Below are 21,092 nucleotides of genomic sequence, written 5' to 3' on the forward strand. Positions count from 1 at the left end.
GGTGGTGCCTCTTTGCCCTTGCAAGCTGGTGGTGCCTCCTTGTAAGTTGGTGGTGCCTCCTTGCCCTTTCCCTTGTAAGCTGGTGGTGCCTCCTTGCCCTTGCCAGCTGGTGGTGCGTCCTTGCCCTTCCTCTTGGCAGCTGGTGCAGGCACACTGCCAGTGCTGATGGGTGTTTCCTTGGAGCCTCTCACACCTGCAGTAGCTGCCGACACTACTGTGGCCGTGGACAGGGTGGCTGAGGGGCTCGTCTGGTTTCTGACCACCCTGGCCCGACGTGAAGGACTGGGGGGTAGGGGTAGGGAAGAGGTCAATGTGGAGAGGAAAAGCTTCTTAGGGACACTGGGGCAGTAGGAGGTTGAAGGTTTGGGAGTGGAGGAAGAGGCAGTGGTTGTTGGAGGTGTCTGTCTGCTGTGTTTGGGTGCAGGTGCATGGGCTGGATGCTGTTTTGAGCTGGATGGCTGTTGGATGTCTGAGTGCTTGCGTTTGTGTACTTTGGGAGGAGGGGGCACAGACACAGTGGGCGAGGACACGGGACGTGTGCATGGATGTGGGGGGTGGTGACTGCCAGTGAGGGGCGTGTAGTGATAGGCATGATGGAGGCGGTAAATGTGGATGTAGTGCATGCAGGTGTGAGTGTAGACGCAACTGGGAGGGAGGTGGACGACGAGGGGGTCACAGTGGAGGCAGTGGATGTTGGTTTATCTGCATCTGGATGGTGTTTGTGTGAGTGCCTGTGGGATGATGTGTGGTGCTTGTGTTTGCCTGAGCCACTCCTGTGTTGTCTTAGGTGCATGCTGGTCTGAATGTGTGCTTGGGATAGGTTGGGGTTGAGGGGAATGGGACTGGGCAGAGGAAGTTGGAGGGGGGAGGCTAGAGACAGGAACATTGACTGCCATCATGGAGGAGGCCAGAGCCTGGATTGATCTCTGTTGGGCCGCCATGCCAGAGTGAATGCCCTCCAGGAATGCATTTGTTTGTTGCAAATGTCCTGCCAGCCCCTGGATGGCATTCAATATGATTGACTGCCCAAGAGAGATGGATATCAGGAGGTCAATAGCCTCCTCACTTAGGGCAGCAGGGCTAACTGGGGCAGGAGGGCCTGAGGTGCCTGGGGTGAAGGAGATGCCCACCCTCTGCCGTCAGTGAGCGGGCACGGCAAACTCGCTGAGGGGCTGCTGGGAGGGCGGTGCTGGTACGGGGGTGGCGGCTGTACCTGTAGTTGGGATGGCCACAGAGCTGTCCGCCACCACTAGGGAGCTTCCATCGGAGGAGGTATCACTTTCCAAACTGTCCCCACCTGTCTCCGCCATGGTGCTCCCCTCGCCCGCCGTCCCACTGGTGCCCTCACCGTCGGTGGATTCAGCCTCATGGGCCCTGTGGGATGCAGCTCCCTGCGTCACTGGTGCATCTGCTCCTCCGCCAGATGATGCTAAAGGACAGGATGACAAAACAAAAAGGGGGGAAGAGACAGAGGATAATCTTGGTCAATGGCAGCAACAACACTGCCGTTGGCGTACACGACACACACACACACACACACACACATACAGGGAACCTCCCTACGATCCTCCGCCATAGCTTCATCTTCCTAGCAATGGATGTCTCCTGCACCTGTCATCTGAATAGCTGTGGCTCTACCTGGATGGTTTCCTCCACCATGACCCTTAGCTTCTCCTCTGAGAACCTGGGGTGTCTTTGTGGTTCCATGGGTGTAGTGTGAGTGGTGTGTGTGAGGGTGTGTGGGGTGATGTTTTGGGGTGTGTGCTGTGAGGTGCCTGGATGGTGTATGGGTGATGGTGTTCTCTGGCTCTGGTTCTGTGGGTGCTCTTGGTGTGTCTCTCCCTCAGTTGTCAATTTTCTTGAGTTGTAAGGGGTTGTGGGTAATGTGGGTGTGTGTTTTATAGTGGTGTGGGTGTGAAGGTGTGGTGTGTGTATGTGTGTCAGGTGTGTGTTATTCGAATTGTCCAATGTAGTGTTGTTTTTTATGTGTGTGTGTATTTTGAGCGTGGCGGTATGTAGCGCCAATGGTTTACCGCCATTGAATGTCCACCGCGGTGATTCGTGGGTCATAATGCTGTGGGCGTAGTTCTGTTGGCATAATGGTGTGGAATTTGCTACCGCCTGTTTATCACTGACCTTTGGGCTGGCTGGCGGAATTGTGTGTGTGTCTGTATAGTGATAGATTGCTATGTGTGTGCCATAATATGGGTAGCGGTAAACCGCTGCGGCGGTGATATGTTGGCGGCAGTCGGCATGGCGGTAAGCGGGACTTACCGCAAATGTCATAATGAGGGCCTATCTCTTAATGTATTTCTCCAATTTTAATTAAGCCAATTATGTCTAAATGTTGTATGAAGCATGTTTCTTCATTTAAAAATCTTCCCATTTAAACAAATGTATTTTTCTGTTATAAATATTGTACCGTGTCTGCAGGCCAATGGGGAGCAAGATGTCTGGTTTTTATAAATGTGACACTTGGAAAAGTGAGAAAATTTAAACCATGAGTTTTGTGGAACAAATTTAACTCTTCAGTTTAATTTTCTCAACATAGTGCCATATTTATAAGTGAAAAATACAGCCATTATTTCAAGGGGGAGAAGTTGAAAGTGCAGAAACCTGCTCCATATTTGAAACATTTTTTCAGAACTTTTTCTGCACTTTAAATTTGAGTTATTATTATTATTATTATTATTATGAATCCGTCCTTATAGAGTGCATGACTACCCAAACACAGGCTTCCCAGCTCTGACAAAAGTCCTAAGAAATTCAGTGATGGGTTCATTGTACAAACAGGTGGGTCTTTGGAAGCTTTCTGAAGTGGGACAGGTTCCTGGTGGCCCCAATATGAATGGGGAGGGAATTGCAGAGCCTGGCCACCTGGAAGGCAAAGACTGTCCTCCACTTTTGGCCCTTTTGATTCTAGGGACCGTCAGAAGAAGGCGGTTGTTAGATCTTAAATTTAGTGCATTGCTATAAGGAACCATTAAATGACTCAAAATATGAGGTCCCTGAGCATGTTTAATTTTATGTGCAATGGAGAGAGCCTTAGAATCAACCCCTTTACTTACTGGTAACCAATGCAGAAAGGCCATGACTAGATGTACAGACTGCTGCCATTTTGGAAGGTTCTGCAATACATGTGCTGCAGCATTTTGAATGGTCTGCAGCGACTTAAAAGCATGGGTAGGACTTGCAAGGTAGAGAGAATTACAATAATCCAACCTTGAGAGTATGAGACCTTGTACAAGTATTCTTCGCTCATTGGCAGGGAGCCATTTAAGCACCTTCCTTAGGGCTCTCAGTAGGCCAAAACAAGTTGTGACAACTTTCTTTGTCTGGGAGGCCACTGTAAGATCTTTGTCCAAAAGAACTCCGAAGCTCTTAACTTTCAGAGTTGAGGGTGGTTGGGCCCCCATACATGGAGGCCATATAAGACAGTCCCAGAGGGAAGGGTTGCTTCCCACCACCATGACCTCAGTCTTGTTGCCATTTCATTTAAGGCAGTTGGAAGCCAGCAATTTATTGACCTGCTCAAGGCAACTAGATAGATTAATTGCGGTCTGATTTATGTTTGTTGATAAGGAGACAACAATCTGAGTGTCGTCTACATATGACTCCATAGTGAAGCCAAATGAGCAGATAACATCAGCCAGGGGCAGTACATATACGTTAAAAAGAGTAGGGATCAGGGATGATCCCTGGGACACACCACATTTGAGCTGATGGACCCCCGACAGACAGGAGCCCTCTCTGACCTCGAAGCTTCTGTTGTTGAGAAACAAAGCTAACCATTTTGATGGAGGATGGAATGGGAGACCGTGTCAAAGACAGCACTCAAATCAAGAAGAATGAATGCTGCTGCCCTTCCTGGTCAAGGGATTTCTTCAGACCTTCCATGGCCAATAAAAGAGTTGTATATGTAACGGTGCCACATATCGTGAAAGGTATGTCCTGTGCCACAAGTACATATGACACAGTCTCTCAATCACCTGTACACATATAGCCCATTCATACGCAGACATGTTCGTACATTCCATGGACCATGCTCTCATTGACACACATGGCAGCCATGTCATAGTGCCCTTAGTCAAAGTATTTTGTCTAAACCATAGTATCTGGCTCTATAAGCATTAGGCTTAAAGTCAATTAAGCTGGGCGTGGGGGTGTCTGGTAACAATGCTTACTAGACATCCCCACACCCATGTCCGACGCTTAGCCTTCAGTAGCTCACAATGATTTTCACTGATCATAAGTAGCTTTCACTACAGAGAAGGTTGTAGATTTCCGGTCTGAAATAATGTATGTCAATGACACCACAGTGAAGTACTTGGATGCCAAGAAAAGAACCAAACTAACAGTCATTGTCAGCTCAGTTTGCATGGAAGTAGTGTTACTGTTAAGAACAATACGGCTCCTAGTGAAAAATGCAAGCAGGGTGTTTTCTGACAAGTAAAGTAGATATTCTTAAATTGAACAAGAGACCCTCACCATAAAAGGGTGCTGGATCCATTTTCATCTGTATCTTCCTGGGAACAACTTTACAATAATGACTGGCCATAAACCATTGATACATTTGTTCTCCAGCACCTCACTTACCCCCACCACAAATTAAAAAGTGAGCTGTACAGTTACAGAAACAAACATTCATCAGGATATATTGCCCAACAATTAACAATCCAGCTGACTACTTGTCTCAACACCGGCAAATCGCCTTGGGGTTGCCATCCTGCAGACTAAATATGAAGAAGAGCATGCAAAGTTTAGAGCTCACACAGCATGCCTGAAGATGATGTCAATGGAAGAAATAAATCAACATCACAACCATTGATGAGTGCCTGCAACTCGCAACAGTAACATCAGGAAATGTCTCATAGAAAATCTTTGTGTCTGAACTAATGATTAAAGATGCTGAAGGCCAATGAACAATGTCAGCTTTATGAAGGGTCTGCCATGAATTATGTGCATTAAACAAGGAGCTAATAATGTGTATAAGCAAGATCATAGTTCCCCCCAATCTGCAGGATAAAATAGTCTGGCTGGTTTACCAATGCCGCAAAGAAATGGCAGAAAAACATGCAAGACTGTGTGAAAATGTCTGAATTAATGTGCTGAACAGGTAATCAGACCTTCCCAAGCCACTAGTGGGGGTGAGCAACTCGCCTCTGTGATAATTGGAGAATCTTGTATACCACCTGTGATTAAAGTCAACACTAAGCTTTGTTTCCTCTATGACTGATACTATCACCTGGTCTTTATAGATGCTTGCACTAAGTACCATCGCACAACAATAGTAACATCAACAGCATTTAAATGCGTTTGACCAAATGTGGGAAAGAGAATTACCCAATACAGCTTTCCTGATGTTCGAAAAACTGACAAAGGTCCTCCCTTCAGGACAATGGGTATCAATCTAACCTAGAAGAGCTGGGTATTGTGCACCACAGATCACACCCCACTGGCTATAAGCTAAGAGGGAGAAAGAAAGATGCACAAGGACAGTCCACAGAACACTAAGGGTATATGCCATACAGAGTGAAGACAATGAATAATTGATTCATAGATTTCTGTGTTATTACCCTAACACACCACACTGCACTACTGTATGTGCTCCAGCATTCCAGGACTTGGTGAGTCCATCATTGACATTATAATAATGACACTTCAATGGAAGTCGTAGGTGCCAAACATTTTAGTCCGCCAACCAAGAAGGAGAGGAACAACAACAAGGCCATCAAGAATATTGCACATTAATGAGTATTGAACTAGGGGTGGGTGGAACTCGCAAAATTTCTGTGAAATTGTACAGACTTATAAAAAAAACTCTGCGAGATTCTTAAGAGTTTTGCGAACAGGCACAGTAGGGAAAATAGAGGGCAAATTACAGGAAGAATCAGCACTGTTGCCAACAAAAGGCAGAATCACCCACGGCTGCAGGCAGTTGCTTTGGGAACGGTGTTTTTTTTCAGCTGCTGTGTTATTGTTGCCACATATGTCTCAGGGGAACAACCTGAGAAATCTCAACAAACCAAGAGGTAAACCTTTTATTCCTATCAACATACCAGGGGTGGCTCCTTCGCAATGGCGAAGGAGCATCGCCCCTCTGGCTAAGAGCCAGCAGCTGAAAAACAAAACAGTATTATACTATTTTTTTCATTTTTCAACTGCTGGCTCAGCCAGCAGGTGAAGGGAGGGACGGGGCTGGTCCATGGGAGGCGGGCAGAGGGGGAGTGAAGTCAGTGCACTAAGTGTGCATGTCAGTTTGGCCGGCGTCTGCGGCTGGCCAAACTGACATGTGCACTTAGGTTTCTGTAAACCGGCTGTGTTGCTTAACTGGGTTGGAGCAACTGCACAGTCTCCCATGCAGCGTCTGAGCGGCAGAATTACCTGCTCAGACCAATCCTGGTGCTGCTCTCATGCTAGGTATAGCATGAGAGCAGCACCAGGATTTCATGGGGAGCCTGTGCTGGTGACCCAGGGATTGCTTGGACACCAGGAAAGAAGAGGAGCAACGTGGCAGCTGGCGGAATTGGAAAGGTAAGTTTTTGTTTTAAATATATATTTTTTTTATTCCCCCATGCCCCCACCCCACTCAGCCCACCCCTCCCCTTGAGATATGCTGCAGCCACAACTGCAACATACACATTTAGAGAAAAATAACTTGTTCTAGCTGTGTCTACAGCAGACTTGCAATGAAAGGGAGCTTTGGGAACGGTGTTTTTTTCAGCCGCTGAGTTATTGCTGCAACATATGTCTCAGGCAAACAACATGAGAAATCTCAACAAACCAAGAGGTAAACCTATTATTCCTCTCAAAATACCAGTGGTGACTCCTTCTCAATGGCTAAGGAGCATCGCCCCCTGGCTAAGAGCCAGCAGCTGAAAAACAAAACGAGAAAGAATCTGTTTTCCGGTCTAAATTGCTTTTTCAATATGGGAAAAAAACAGAATCAAGATTTGTTTTGTCCAATTCTGACTACTTTTAATCATGCGTGCTATGTTAATAGCTGTGCGGACTGGCAGATAAAGGAGTTAAAAATAAATCCTAATTAAGCTTAAATAACTGCAGCAGTACTGTTGTTTAAGTTGTTCTACAATGTAAATGATTTGAGGTGATTCCACTGTACTGTAAATGTCTAAAACTCATTGAACATTCAAATATGAGTAAATATCTGTTGGTAAGATAAATGTGGAACTATACCCATTGCAGTTTAATTTTTTGCAGTAATCTCAAAATAATTATGGATAAATGCAGATAAAATGAAAAAAATATGTATAAGGATGGAAATGTCAATACAATAAATACCATAAAACAGGGAGCCCTCGTTATGATACAAGTTGGGAAGGGGTGTAGTGTGCCACCCAGCACATACACAATACACAAAGTGCCCCACAATGTAGACAGCAGAAAAAGGAATAAATAGTGTTCAAATATTCAAACTCAGTCCTAACAGAAAGAGCAACTATTTCATATCATCAAAACCATTCGACTGGCAGTGCACCCACCCTGTACAGTACATTACCTGTTACCTGGTCGTGGGATGTTTCTTTTTTCAAATTATTCTTTTCAGGTATGTTATTTCAATTGGATCAACTGAAGTGAATTAGCACAACACCTTGAATGCTTTTTGTTTATAAATTAAAAACCAAGACCACCACAGAATTTTTGTTGATAAACTAAAACCCAAGGCCACCACAGATTTATGTCCTTGAACACATGGAGTCACCTGATAACCTTAACATAGAATGTTTTATCTAAATATCCCAGCCCTGTGGGATGTCCATTCCAGCAGAAAGTTTACTATAGAAAGACCTTGACCATCACCTAGGTAATTCCAGCATGAGGACTTTCATCATATCTTTCAATATTCCCAGGTCCAAGCATGAGTGGCTTATGCAGGTCAGTTTTCTACTTTGCCTTCTGGGACATGTAGTCCTGTTTATTCCATTATAAAATCAGGACTGTGAGTCCCAGAACACAGAGCAAATCATGAGCTGTATGAGCTACTTATACATGAATAATGAGTGCTACATATCTCAAGTAACGAAATATAACACCGAGCTCACCAACTACAGGGTCTAGCCTTCCTTTGCTTTTTATTGCATGACAAATGTCCTTGTACTCCAGCTCACAGCGGCATGTCTTAAGTGCATAGTATTTCTTGGTTACAGAGATTATCTAAAAATTAGTTCCTTGCCTCAATTGGTTGGCCTGTTTGTACTGTCTCAGGAATCAGTGTCAGATTGAAGGAACGTGTGTTTACTATATGTGTTTGGGAAATGTAGTAATACAGTAATGTAGCAACGCAGTGCAACAGAGTTCAACCAATTGGCATCTGTTCTCATCTGCATTCAGTGGGTTTCTGATTGGCCCGGCTGACTCTCTCTAATTGCATGTTTGAGGAATGTGTGCAATGGATGAAGAGTAAATATACAGAAGCTCAGGAATGCTGAGGAATGCTATAGAGCAACAACATAATTCCCCGCGCCCGGCTTTACAATGTATCAAAGGTGTTATTCAGCAATTGAGTCCCATTAAAACATGTACAACAGAGGAATCCCTGAGAAAATACTCTGGATCATTATGATCCTTACCAGCTTTGTACACAGTGCAGAATCAGTAGCTTTATGGATGCAGACCCATTTTATTCCGTGATGGCATTTTTTTCTCTCCGCATGCCCAAAGATGGTGGCAAGGATTTGGTGGTCTGTAACATGCCTGTATAAGAACAGACAAAGCTACTTCTCTGCTTGTGAGTATTTTATCTTTAGCTTTGTCAGGCTTCCAATGGCCTAAGCAGTGGTCATATCAGCTATAACCTTAGAATTCTGTTCCAGGTAGCCAAATGAGCCTGGCCGCACCAACAACTTTAATTCATAGGAATTGATTAAAATGGGCAAAATATGCACAACCTAATTGTATCCTCTGCTAACACTTGTCAAAGTGTTATCCTTTCTTGGTGAGTTCTAACAGCAGGGCATTGAAATCAAACGTCTTAGATATGTCAGGTGTAAGAATTGGCCATAGAGAACTAGCCAGGAACACAATTACCAATGATCTTGCTAATTTTCTTCTAGGCAAAAGCAGAAGGTTCCGTTGTTTAGATTTTCTCCACTTTCAAGTTCAGGAAAAGTGAGCCCACAGCAGGCGCTCACTCCGAGAGAGATCACAGACTCTCATCTTTTTTGGTCAAGAAGAGGCTAGCTTTCCTATCCTGCAAATAACCTTTTCCGGGCTATAGAATCAAGATTAAGTAGGATACACACTCATCGGTTCTTCACCAGGAAGCCAGGAGTTCTCACATGCAGATTGTCTTCTCCAAAAAAGCTGCTTGCCTTGAAAGTGGTGGTAGTCCTTTTAATAAGGTTAAGCAAATAGTTCCTAGCAAATGTCACTAAGCAAATCATGTCAGGCGTCCCACCAATGCCCCTCCTACCTTTCTCAGCTTTATGATCCAGTTCCTGCTCCTCAGGTCTGGCTTATGACTGACCTAAACCCACAATTCTTTGTTATCCGATTTCACAAGATTCTATACTTGAGAATCATGTATGTTTTCCTCACTGTTTCTCCTTGGTCTGGTCATCTTCTCAAAGCCAAGCCCTTCATTCCCTCTCAGATCAAAACATAATCACATGTCTACTCACATTGGGTTTTTCAGCCTGGAGGAATGGCTTCCTCCAGCTTTTGGAATCTTAGCCATGTTGAATATAGTTTGCTAGGCCTTACTCCCTTTTGAGCCTGTTAAGTTAGCCTGTCTACCTTTGACCTATATGCTGAATGCCAATATATTTCGCGGAACTCATTCAAAGTGTCAAATCATCATTGCAATGACGTTGCTAAACAGCTAAGGCGACATAAGTCTGCTACTAGTCCCTTGATATCCATGTTTCAAGGTCAGACAATGAATGTATAAGGCAAATGTGTAGAATGAATTGACACATTTTTGCCATACTGGTTCACACCCTGTATATCTGGAACTAGGTGGAAAATCCCCAATGTAGGGTAAAGGCAGTGGTCAATCCTTTAAAAATACCATTTAGAGACCACTGATTCAGAGAGAGATCTAGTCCCCAGGGTATTGCAAGAGGTCCTCCCAGATTACCTTTTTTGCCGCAGCATCCAGCCCTATTCTGAAAGCCGATACAGAGAGAAGTGCTGCTTTAATTATATCCTATGTGGTTATTACTCATGTAATGAGCAACAGGATGAGACTGTTGAAGTAAACATGTTTAAATATATAGGGGATCAGGCCGCCTGCCAAAGTCCTGCATCGGGATGACCGCCAAATTGAGCCAGTGGCAATGTTGTGGTGCATCGGGTGCGACACCACCTGTCACGCTTTTCACTGCCTGTAATTCGGGCAGTGAAGAGCGTAACGGTGCTGTCCACCAGCCTTGGCATAGTGGTCCAACTGCCATGCAAGGCTGGCAGAAAGGGGACTCGTAGTCTGGAGAGCAGCGCTGCTTGCAGCGCTGACCTGGCAGATTACGACTTCCGAGACCACCTGGCTGTCGACTGGCCGCAACCTGTCGCTCCGACTGCCACTGCGAGTGTGGCGATCTTAAGACCACTACACTTGTAATGAGGGCCATAGTGTCTTTAATTATATTCTGTGTGGTTATTACTCCTGTAATAAGAAACAGGATGAGACTGTTGAAGTAAACATGTTTAAATGTACAGTGTCTTTTCTTAATGCAGTATTTGTGTGTGATATTTTAAAGGACGCATTTTGGTTTGAAATACCACTGCATTCCTTACTGTTCTAGGGACTGTTAGTAACCTAGTTGGCATGGACACCGCACTGACAAGTATGTTGGGTAGGGTTAAGTGGGGCTACAGCAACCTGGACTTTTAAGCTAAAGCACTGGAGTGCTCAATTAAGTTTAAACACCCGTGAGTGGGAAAGCCAAACCTTGAAGAACTCAGCCACAGCCTTTGTTTATGCAACATGCCGCCCGATGTCAGCATTCAGTCATTTAAGAGCTTTGAGTAGTCTTTCAATATGCACACAAAACAGACCATCATTACAAATACATGGAGATGTTTCTAGTAATCATGGTTACTGCCTACAGGGAATACAGGAAGCGCCTATTGCTGTAGGTTTGTCAAGTTTGACACTTAAAAGGTTACTCCCAATCCGTGTTTTTTGAGCTTTCAGAAATTCAATTTTTTAGAATCTGTTCAACTAAAATGGCAGCTCATGTTGAAATAGGAGTGACTTACTGAGAGGCAGTCATACAAAATCTCAATAATAGAGGTGTGCTCGATGCAGGGTGGGGACAGTTACATCAGTGCTTAATTTGTAAATAAAAACGTGCCGGCGCCCAAAGCCCTCCCCTTAAAATTGCGGCACCAGCATTTAAATGTCCGAGCACGGAATACAGAAGCAGCGTAATCCTGAAGCCATCTCGGGCCTCTTCAATCCATTTAAAGCTACACCCTGCCCCTTCAGCTCACTCTTGCAGCTTTCTGTTTTCTACCTTTGTGACGCTTTTTCGTTTTTCGCTTCCTCCGTCTTTCCCATATGTATCTTTTGCTCGCAGTAAGTGCTTGAGGCAGAAGACAAAGCGCCGGCCCTCAAAAATAAGTGCCGGTGCTCAGCCCCAGAAACAACAAGCACAAATTAAGCACTGAGTTACATTTGTATTAGCTGCACATGCAGCGTATTCATTTTAAATGTTTTACTTATGGGTAGAGTTTGAGGCTACAGATGCCGCCTCAGGGCAGTTCAGGCTTACAGACTGGCAGCACCGCCTGCACCCTATAGGGCATACCAGTATCTGGAATTCCCTCTGACTTATCAGTAGCACCAAAATCTGTTCAAAGGATCCCAATGACAGGACCTTTCCATTATGGATATCTGTGAATACAGAGGGTCACAAAGAGGAGGCCATTATTTAGACTGGTGTTTGATCAGTATAAACTGACAGACATCTGTCAAACAGAAGTGGGTTGGAGGCCTTTGTTCCAAGACTCATTAATAAGATAAAGTGGAAAATCTCTCTCACGAAGGAAATAAGTGTGAAACTGGTTAACTCGTGATCCAAAGGAAGGGGATTGGAGACAACTGGACAAACTGATTGCTCCATGGACAGAAAGATGTCCACCTTACAACTGTCACATTTGTATCACAAAGCCAAAAGTTGATGTTTACTGTTGGTTTTTATGTTCCATAATTAATTATATCCACAAGAATTACTTTCAATACTCTCTTCTGACCCAGTTAGAAATAAATATTTTTGTAAACACCAATCAAATTTAGTAATATGCAGGGTGGCTGCATTCTTATTTGTAGCTTAAGTCATGCTACCTGTTTTCAAATATAAATAATTACATTGTTTATATTTTGAGTTTAAGCCCAAGGTAGCCAAGGCGCTCTTTTATAAAAACATATTGAACAGCTGACTTGCGTTATGCTTACTGTTACATTCTAATTGTTCAAACAGGTAGTTTTCACACTAACCACCCTGGTATAGTCTGAAGGGCTACAGGGCTAACTCTCAACGTACATGCTTGGTTTTGCTCCAGATGCGAATGGTTAAAACCTTTAGCTAGAGGACCGCATTTGGAATGTAACATTTAAGGAGCTTGTAAGTGCGCTCTATTCATGACTCATGAAAATGTCCAGTACGCCAATAAAATAGCCAGAGCAATTTCTATGTTTCAGGGAGAGACATGGTTAGGGCCTGTTAGACAGTTCTAAACCTCCCAGAGCTCTAGAACAGTGGTTCCCAACCTTCTGACTTCTGTGGACCCCCTCTTTATCCTTACTGGAGCCCAGGGACCCCCACAGAATCCTTAGTGGAATCCAGGGACCCTCAATGAATCATTACTGAAAGCTGGGGATCTAGCCTGTTAATATTATATAATTTTCTAAGCAGTCACTGTCCCCCTGAGGAGGCTTTGCGGACCCCCAGGGGTCCCTGGACCACAGGTTGGGAACCACTGCTCTAGAACACCAGCCATCCAGAGCCACAAATGCAACATATCTGGGATAAACACAATTGAAAGATTGGTTTCCCTAAGGGAACAGAAGGGGAAACCCCTGGTGCAGGACCTGTCACAGGTTCAACGATTTCTACTAGCAGATACGTGATTTTTGTTTCAACATGTTTTTTAATATTGAAATGCTGTGCAATCGACTTTACGTAGCTTGATTAGTCTGTCTTCGAATGAGGCAGTCCTGAAAGTTTTTAGAAACTGCTTTGTGACGTCAGTGACTTAGGACGGCTGAACTCCAGTGATGAGCCTGGAAAACACCTGAAGTAGACTAAGGGGGTCATTCTGACCCCGGCGGGCCAGGGTTGGAGGGAGCACCGCCAACAGGCTGGCAGTGCTCCACAGGGTATTCTGACCGCAGCGGTTCAGCCGCGGCCAAAAAGGGAAAACCGGCGGTCTCCCGCCGGTTTTCCGCTGCCCTCGCCGCCATGGGGATTCTGACACCCCGGCAGAGCCGCCAGGAACAGGATGGCGGTATGGGGTGTCGTGGGGCCCCTGGGGGCCCCTGCAGTGTCCATGCCAATGGCATGGGCACTGCAGGGGCCCCCGTAAGAGGGCCCCACACTGAATTTCAGTGTCTGCTCGGCAGACACTGAAATTTGCGACGGGTGCCACTGCACCCGTCGCACCTTCCCACTCCGCCGGCTCAATTCTGAGCCGGCGTCCTCGTGGGAAGGTTGTTTTCCACTGGGCTGGCGGGCGGCCTTTTGGCGGTCGCCCGCCAGCCCAGTGGAAAACCCAGAATCTTACGACCGCGGTGCGGTATTCTGGCGGGGGTACTCCGCCCGCCAAGGTAAGAATCACCCCCTAAATGTGACCACTGAGCAAAAACCCAGAAGCTGACGCTCATATGGAAGAAGTCCGATGCTAAACAGGCCCTTTCATTAATGATTATCCAATTACTAGGGAGAAAACATTGACGCAGAAGACTTCACTATGTTTGATCCCATCATGTGTGAGGTGATATTTGCCTCTCCCTTAATGTGTGAGGAATCTGTACCACGAGTAAAATATGATCGACCCTCCTATGTTTTTGCAGGAGTGTCTTTCTGAATACAAATACGTTATAGATAACATTGAGTTGTGAATTTAGAATCCCCTTTTGTGTCATATTTGTAAAAGTCTATTGACGTGCACTATCAGCATTATTTCTATCACTTGTATTCGTATTTGCAGTAAATGCCTTAGTCCGATGAGTGTGTCCAGGTGTGGGTACCACAGAACTCAAGCTGTACCTCACTGAGGAGGGCTCGGTAGTCTGAAATGGTCTTGGGTTGTTTGTGTTTCCATCTGTACAGGATCTAGTTTGGCAGCTGGGCTAGACTGTTCCTACGGAGCAGGACCAAGGTTGATTTGCATATGGCAGCCCTCTGTCTAAGAGGCACGGTGGCGAAAGAACGATCGCCTGGTTGATGTAGGCTTTTATAATCAATTTCCCTTTGCTGAAACCTCCACAGTTTACAGCATTTCTGTGTAAATGATGCCCAAAAAATGCATTCAAACATATTAGAATAAATACATTACATACCGAACTAATCCACTAATCAGATTTATATATAGTAGGCAATGCTAGACGGATGACAAGTTCATAGCTGTGAAAGTGTTACATTTGTTTTCAGTGTCTTTTTAAATCTCCATGCTGCTCTAACTCTATTTCCTGTGACTTGCAATGGACTTGATATTTAGAAGATTCCAGCAGGAAAGGGTAATTTTTGCTGAAAATAAGCATGAGCTGAGCGTCCAGCTTCTAAAGGATTAGTTGCGAGTTATGCATGCTACAACTTTAACAGCAATACCCTTACGATTGTTATCGGTGCTAAAACCTCGTTTGGCCACTAGAGGTCAGTAGTTACACACTCGCGTCTATATTTAACTCAGATTCACGTTCGGCCCTCAATTTTTCTTTCCTGTCAAGAATTCAAAGGAGCGTTAACAACTCAAACATAAGTGAACATAGCTGCAAATGTTAAAATAGGAGCTATCCTTGCATGTCCAGTTGAGAGTGGGTCTCCAAAAGAATTTGTAAAATGGACAGTAGGTGGACTAAGGAATGAGTTTAATTCATCCATTCTCTAACGTATCCTACAATACTTTCAAAATTACCAGCTTTCAAAATCACTAATTTGCATAATTATAATGTCATCAGAGAAGACTTTTGCTTTCTCCTTTTCACACTGCAGAATAGTAGTTGTCTGAACAATATTAGTAAAAGCAGTCACTGTACCTAAAGTACTCTGTTGGTATGCAGTCTTAACTCTGCGGTCTTCAGGAAGTTGCTCAACAGGAAAGTACCATAGAAATAAGTAACATACAGGGGTGGGTAGAGCTAAAGGGTGTGTAATGGTTTTTAAGGGTTCTGGGGCTGTTACTGGCAAAAGGACCTAAGGTTTTTTTTTAGCCCTCAGGGGTATGTAGGGGTAAGAGAGGTGAGGGATCTTGAGCTTTCTACGGAGGTAGTGGTGAAGGGGTAAGGGATTTTATGGTTTGGGGAAGGTAGAGTTAAAGTGAGGTAAGGGGGCTTTAGGGTTCATGGGAGAGTAGAGGTAAAGGGTTAAGTCTTTTTTAGGGTTCAGGTGTGGGTAGATATAGTTAGAACCTAGCTTCCATAGGAAAAGCGTTTTTTGACTTGCCTATAACTTTGGCGCTGTATGATGAATCTGCAAGGAATTTTCCAAAACAGTGTCCTATTGTGTTTTATTGTGCATGGTAAGTTTTGGGTTGATTTCTGAAGTGGGGCCCGAGAAAAAAGGGGGGGGGATGGAGGGGCAAATAAGTGCATTTCTCATGTTAATTCCCATACGGATTTTGAACACGACTACAGTCCGAACCGTTGGACGGATTACACCATATTTGGCAGAAAGCTAGTTTTGGCCCAGAAAGCGTACTTTTTGTGATTTGGTGTAAATCTGTTTCATAGTTTTAGAGATATAAAAGGAAAAAGACATACAGATATCTAGAGACGCAGAGGATCTGTGAATCCAAAGTCACGGTCTCATATCTGCTGGCAACACTTCGGCCAGGAAGTTTTGGCAGCCACTTTGGGACTTGCCAAACAAATGCAAAAATAAAGCAAAGGTGGCAAGGTATAAATACCCTAACCCGTTTGCCCTGGTGCTGGGGTACCCCTGTGACCCTGCCAGGACACAAAGGCATTTTCTTTTTTTAATTTACAGTGAACTTTGAGGAGGATTCGAGAATTGTACCTAAAAAAAAACAAGCATGGTCTGCCGCTCTTGTTTTTTATGGAGCCCCCAAGTGTACCGGGTCCCGGGTCCCGGGGGCATGCTTATTAAATAAAAGCAGAGGCGGGAGCGTGGGGCCCCACTCCAAGGGCTTTTTAATACCATGCCCTGGGGACCACCACCTCCCCGGGGCTAAGTTGTATATTAAGTGGGGGTAGGTGGGGCACACAAACCCCCCTCGGGCCCTGGGGACCACCACCTCCTCAGGGCTTTTTTTTTTTTTAAAGGAGGGGGCTTCAGGGGCTTTCCGATGCTCCAGGAACAACCACCTTCCTAGTGCAAAATAGGTAATAATGGTTGCCGACCCCCAACCCTGCGGACCACCTCCTCCTGGAGCTAAATACTAATTGTAAAACATGCAGGGGGACGTGCAAACCCCCCTAGCGGACCACATATGGCCCCAGGGCCCACCACCTTCCCAGGGTCGGCTCATGCAAAAGAAAGGAGAGGGTCACACGGCCCCCTCCTGGAGCCATTAAAGGCCCTGGGCACTGCCACCCCACAGGACGGGCTCCTGCTATCTCCTGAGGTGCCCACCCTCAGGAGATAGCTGCTTGCTTTTGCTTTGTGGAAGCTGTGACAGCTCCTGCTAAGCAAAATCAAACACAAACTCTGCTTCCAGTAAGCGGGAGCTGTAAAAATGCTTCTGCTTGCCGGAAGCGGAGTTTTCATCTGTTTCCCTGCTCGCAGATATGTGGGCAGGGAAACAGATGAAAGTATTGGTCCTGCACGCAGGGAGCTGCATTTCTAGCAGCTCCCCGCGTGCAGAAGCAATGCTGGCTCCCACTGGAGGCTGGAGGCCAGATGCCAGCTGGGACCGTGGGGGCTTTGAGGCTCTCCCTGCAATCCCCAGCTTTTTTAAGAAAGTGGTGGCCTCCTCTTGGATATATACGCAGGGCAGGATTCATTCTGGCATGATGCTGATTTCACAGAAATTAAACCTCCACAGGAAGCACTTACAGATATAAACAAAGCAGGTGCCAAAGTTGAAGCTCCACGTCTGTAAAGTACTAATCATCCTAATTTCCTGCGCATGACCATGGGAAAGGTGTTTGCATCCTTGCTTTTTTTTAGCGCAATTTCTTGTTGTAATCTGCTGCTGAGACCAGAGATTGTGTTCTTCCTGTTAAAAACTACACATATGTAAAATGGTCTAGCAGTCCCTCCTTCTTGGCCCACCCCATATACATTAGTGGTATGCAACGTCTTTCCACCATTTTCCCAGGATAAACGACCACAAGAGCGTTTCCCGACGATTTTGGAGATTTGTTCTTGTTTCATAGGAATATGATCATATGTCCACCAAACAAAGAAGCACTTCATGAGTGGCATAGGGTTAGGTGGTTAAAGGGGATAAGACGAAGGGCCTGGCCACAGACCAGGCCCTGCGGCCAACCCCCAGCAAACGCGGCCAAAGAAAAAAATCATAGAAATTCGCTGAAAAAAACAAAGTTACAGGGACTTTATAGTTAGGAAATGGAATTTAAAAAAATAGACATTCACTTAAACAACCACAGGTTCTAGGAATGTTATAGTTAGGTTCATATTTCAAACATACAAAACTTGGTGAGCAGGATGTGCTAAAGTTAAGATCGCTTAACCTACAAAACAGAACTATAATAGAAAATCTGTGAAAACTGTATACATGACTACTTATACACCATAATGTGTCTAAGCGTGATATACTGTTCCTGACACTTACCTATCTATTAATGTGGCAATTCTACACTTTCTGCTTCCTAAATCAACCATGATCCTACAGAATTCTTGTTGAAATAAGAAGTAGAAACAGTACTCATTATGTTTTTGCACATAATAAACACTGTTCTTTTTATTTTTAGTCCTTTTTTGGCCCCATAACCAAATTAGCTTTTATCAGTTATTTGTTTTTGGGGATTAACAATAAATGACCTATTAGTAATTAGTCCATGTTATATTTCTTCTTTCAGAATCTTCATTACCAAATTCACCAAGAAACTCAAATAATGTTCACTCAATCCCTGCCTCAGTTCACCTCTTTGGATCCAGAAGTCTTAACATAAGTGCTTTAATTACTTTAGCAAAAATGCTATCAGCATGTCACACGGGGAAAAATAATTGCCGCTGATGTGTAGTTTTTTTAAAAGTTGCAGGTAACTGCCAATGAAGACACCACAAAGGAGCACAAAGCCCGACGGACACAACACCAAGGACGCACCCGCTACGGTTCCAGGAAATGCTGCTGAACACTGGGACTTGCGGAGGGCTGCGGCCAGGTGCCGGAGAAAAACACCAACGAGGGCAGAGAGGAGACAAAATACAGACCCCAAAACCAGGAATGCGGCATCCAGTGATTCAAGCGTGCAAGTATGTGGTAGACTCTCTGAACGATGAGCAGTCGTTTGGAGTGCAGCGCACAGCCTTGTAGGCTATGAGCTCTACCTATTAAAGTAGCTGCTACCGTCAGATTGCCGCATCTGACAGAACCCCCCCACCCCCCAAGATGCTCCCCACAGGCTTGGGTTTGTCTGTGTAACGCAGATGAAACAACTGTACTAGGTGGGGAGTGTGTGTGTGACATGCAGGTTTCCAGGTGTGGTCTTCTGGTCCATAACTCTTTCCATGAATTAGATAATACAATCTGTGACGTATGCGTCTTGAGTCCAAAATCGCCCCAACCTCGAATTCTGTTTCATTGTCTATAACAATAGCTGGGGTTTTTTGTGGAGGTACTGTTCCAGTAGTAACTGGTTGTATCAAAGAGACATGAAACACTGGGTGTACAACACGCATATGTGAAGGGAGTTCCAATTTCATGGTTACATCATTGTTTTTCTTAACCAACGGATATGGACCTATATACCTTGATTGAAATTCCGTAACCCTTTTAGGTTGAGGTGTCATGTGGAATGCCATACTTGATCCCCAACCTGATATGCTGAGCCTTTCCTACAATGTACATCTGCTGTACGTTTATATGCCTGTTTTGCCTGTTCTAAATTGCTTTATGCTATCTGTTGAATTGTTTTTTATTTGTTCTGTATAATCCTGAAGTACTCGGACCTCTGAAATAGATGACTAGAGAAATAGAAAACGTGGATGCAGACCATACTTACACTGGAATGGAGAGACCTTTGTAGAGCAATGCTGAGCACTATTATAAGCAAACTCTGTAGCCCAAAGAAACCTGTCCTACTCCGCAGAACCACTTATTACTTGACACCTAATATATTGTTCTAGGCACTGATGCACCCTCTCTGTCTGTCCATCTGTTTGAGGGTGATAGCCCATAGATAAATGAATGTCTATTTGAAGCATCTTGCACAAGTCTCTCCAAAACATCAAGACAAACTATGGGCCTCAACTGGACATGACTACTGATGGTAAACCATGCAAATGTACAATGGACTGCAAAAAGGCATCTGCTAGTCTTTTAGACATAGACAAGCCTGAAAATGGTGACAAGTGGGCCATTTTAGAAAATATATTGACTGTAACCGGTACAGCTGTTAAGCATTGTTCTGTATTTGTTAAGTCTGTAATGAAATTCATAGAGAGTGTATGCCATGGGTGTGGAGAGGTGGGCAATGGGAGTAAAAAACCTGCTGAGGCTTGGTGAATGTCTTTATTTTGGGCACACACTGTACATCTTTGCGCAAAGTGCTTGGTCTCAGCTACAATTGTGGGCCACCAAAAATGATGGCAGACTAGCTCAATAGTTTTCTTTTCACCTGGATGACTTGCTAGTAACTGTATATGATACCAATGTAATGCTTGTTGCTGTGGAGTTGTCGTGGGTACATATAAACTGTTCTGTAGATAGTATATGTAATTGATTAACTAGCTGCCTTGCTCTTGTATTATAACCTTTGCTTCTCCTGAACGCTGTGCTGCAGCCACCTCTTTCATAAACTTTAGTTCAGATACTATGGCTCCTACAATACGGTCTGGGGATATTATAGAAGGAGGTTCTGTTTCGTGCACTTCTACCCCAAATCCCATGCATGATAAGGCATCGGCCTTCCAATGTTGTCTACCGGACTAGAACTGTATTATGCAGTTATAAGCAGTAAAACATTTGTGTCCACCTCAACTGTCTCATGGACAGGGCCTTAGCTGATTTCTGAAACTTTAAATTCTTGTGATCTGTGATTACTGTGACTGTATGCAAGGCACCTATTAGGTAATGTAACCATTCCTCAAATGCCTTTTTGATTGCCAACAGTTCCTTGCCTCCAACTGAATAGTTCAGTTCTGCTGGGTTGAGTTTATAAGAAAAGTAAGCTAAAGGGTGAAGCTGTCCAGTTTCCTTGTTTCACTGTGATAAAACTCCCCCACTGCCACATGTGATGCATCTGATTCCACTATGAGTGGCTGGGCAGCAACGGGATGCTGCAAAACAGGGGCTGTAGTAAACACCTCTTTTAACTGTTGAAATGCTCGTTCAGCTGCCTCATTCCAGTGAAAAACCTTTCTCTTCTTTAAAAGCTGAGTTTTAGATGTTATCACAGAGGAGGAGAGATCTATTAACCGTTGGTAAAAGTTGGCAAACCATAGAAAACTTTGGACTTCTTTAACCTACTTAGGGAACTTCCACTGTACTATTGGCTTAACCTTTAGGGGATCCATACTAACCCCTTGGTAAGATAGAACATACGCCAAAAAGTAAACCTTAGGTACATGGAACATTTCTCTAGTTTGACTAGGAGTTATTGTCTCATAATCTCTGTAGTGCATTCATTACATTTCCCTGCTATTCTGTTATTGAGGGGGAGTAAATGAGGATATTATCAAGATAGACCACCACAGATGCTTTCAGAAAATCTCTCGAGACTTTGTTTATGAAGAACATAAAAGCTGCAGGAAATCACACAA

General features: G+C 44.5%; 1 long non-coding RNA gene across 1 annotated transcript in view; it reads left to right on the plus strand.

Moving 5' to 3' along the window:
* Nucleotides 1-21,092, plus strand: part of LOC138266671 (uncharacterized) — an 88,361-nt gene that overhangs the window by 32,489 nt on the left and 34,780 nt on the right. Inside the window, exon 2 of the long non-coding RNA XR_011199609.1 lies at nucleotides 18,365-18,584. This is a non-coding gene — a long non-coding RNA (uncharacterized lncRNA). The remainder of the gene's footprint in view (nucleotides 1-18,364; nucleotides 18,585-21,092) is intronic.

The sequence above is a fragment of the Pleurodeles waltl genome, chromosome 11 (genome assembly GCF_031143425.1).
Source record: "Pleurodeles waltl isolate 20211129_DDA chromosome 11, aPleWal1.hap1.20221129, whole genome shotgun sequence".
NCBI lineage: Eukaryota > Metazoa > Chordata > Amphibia > Caudata > Salamandridae > Pleurodeles > Pleurodeles waltl.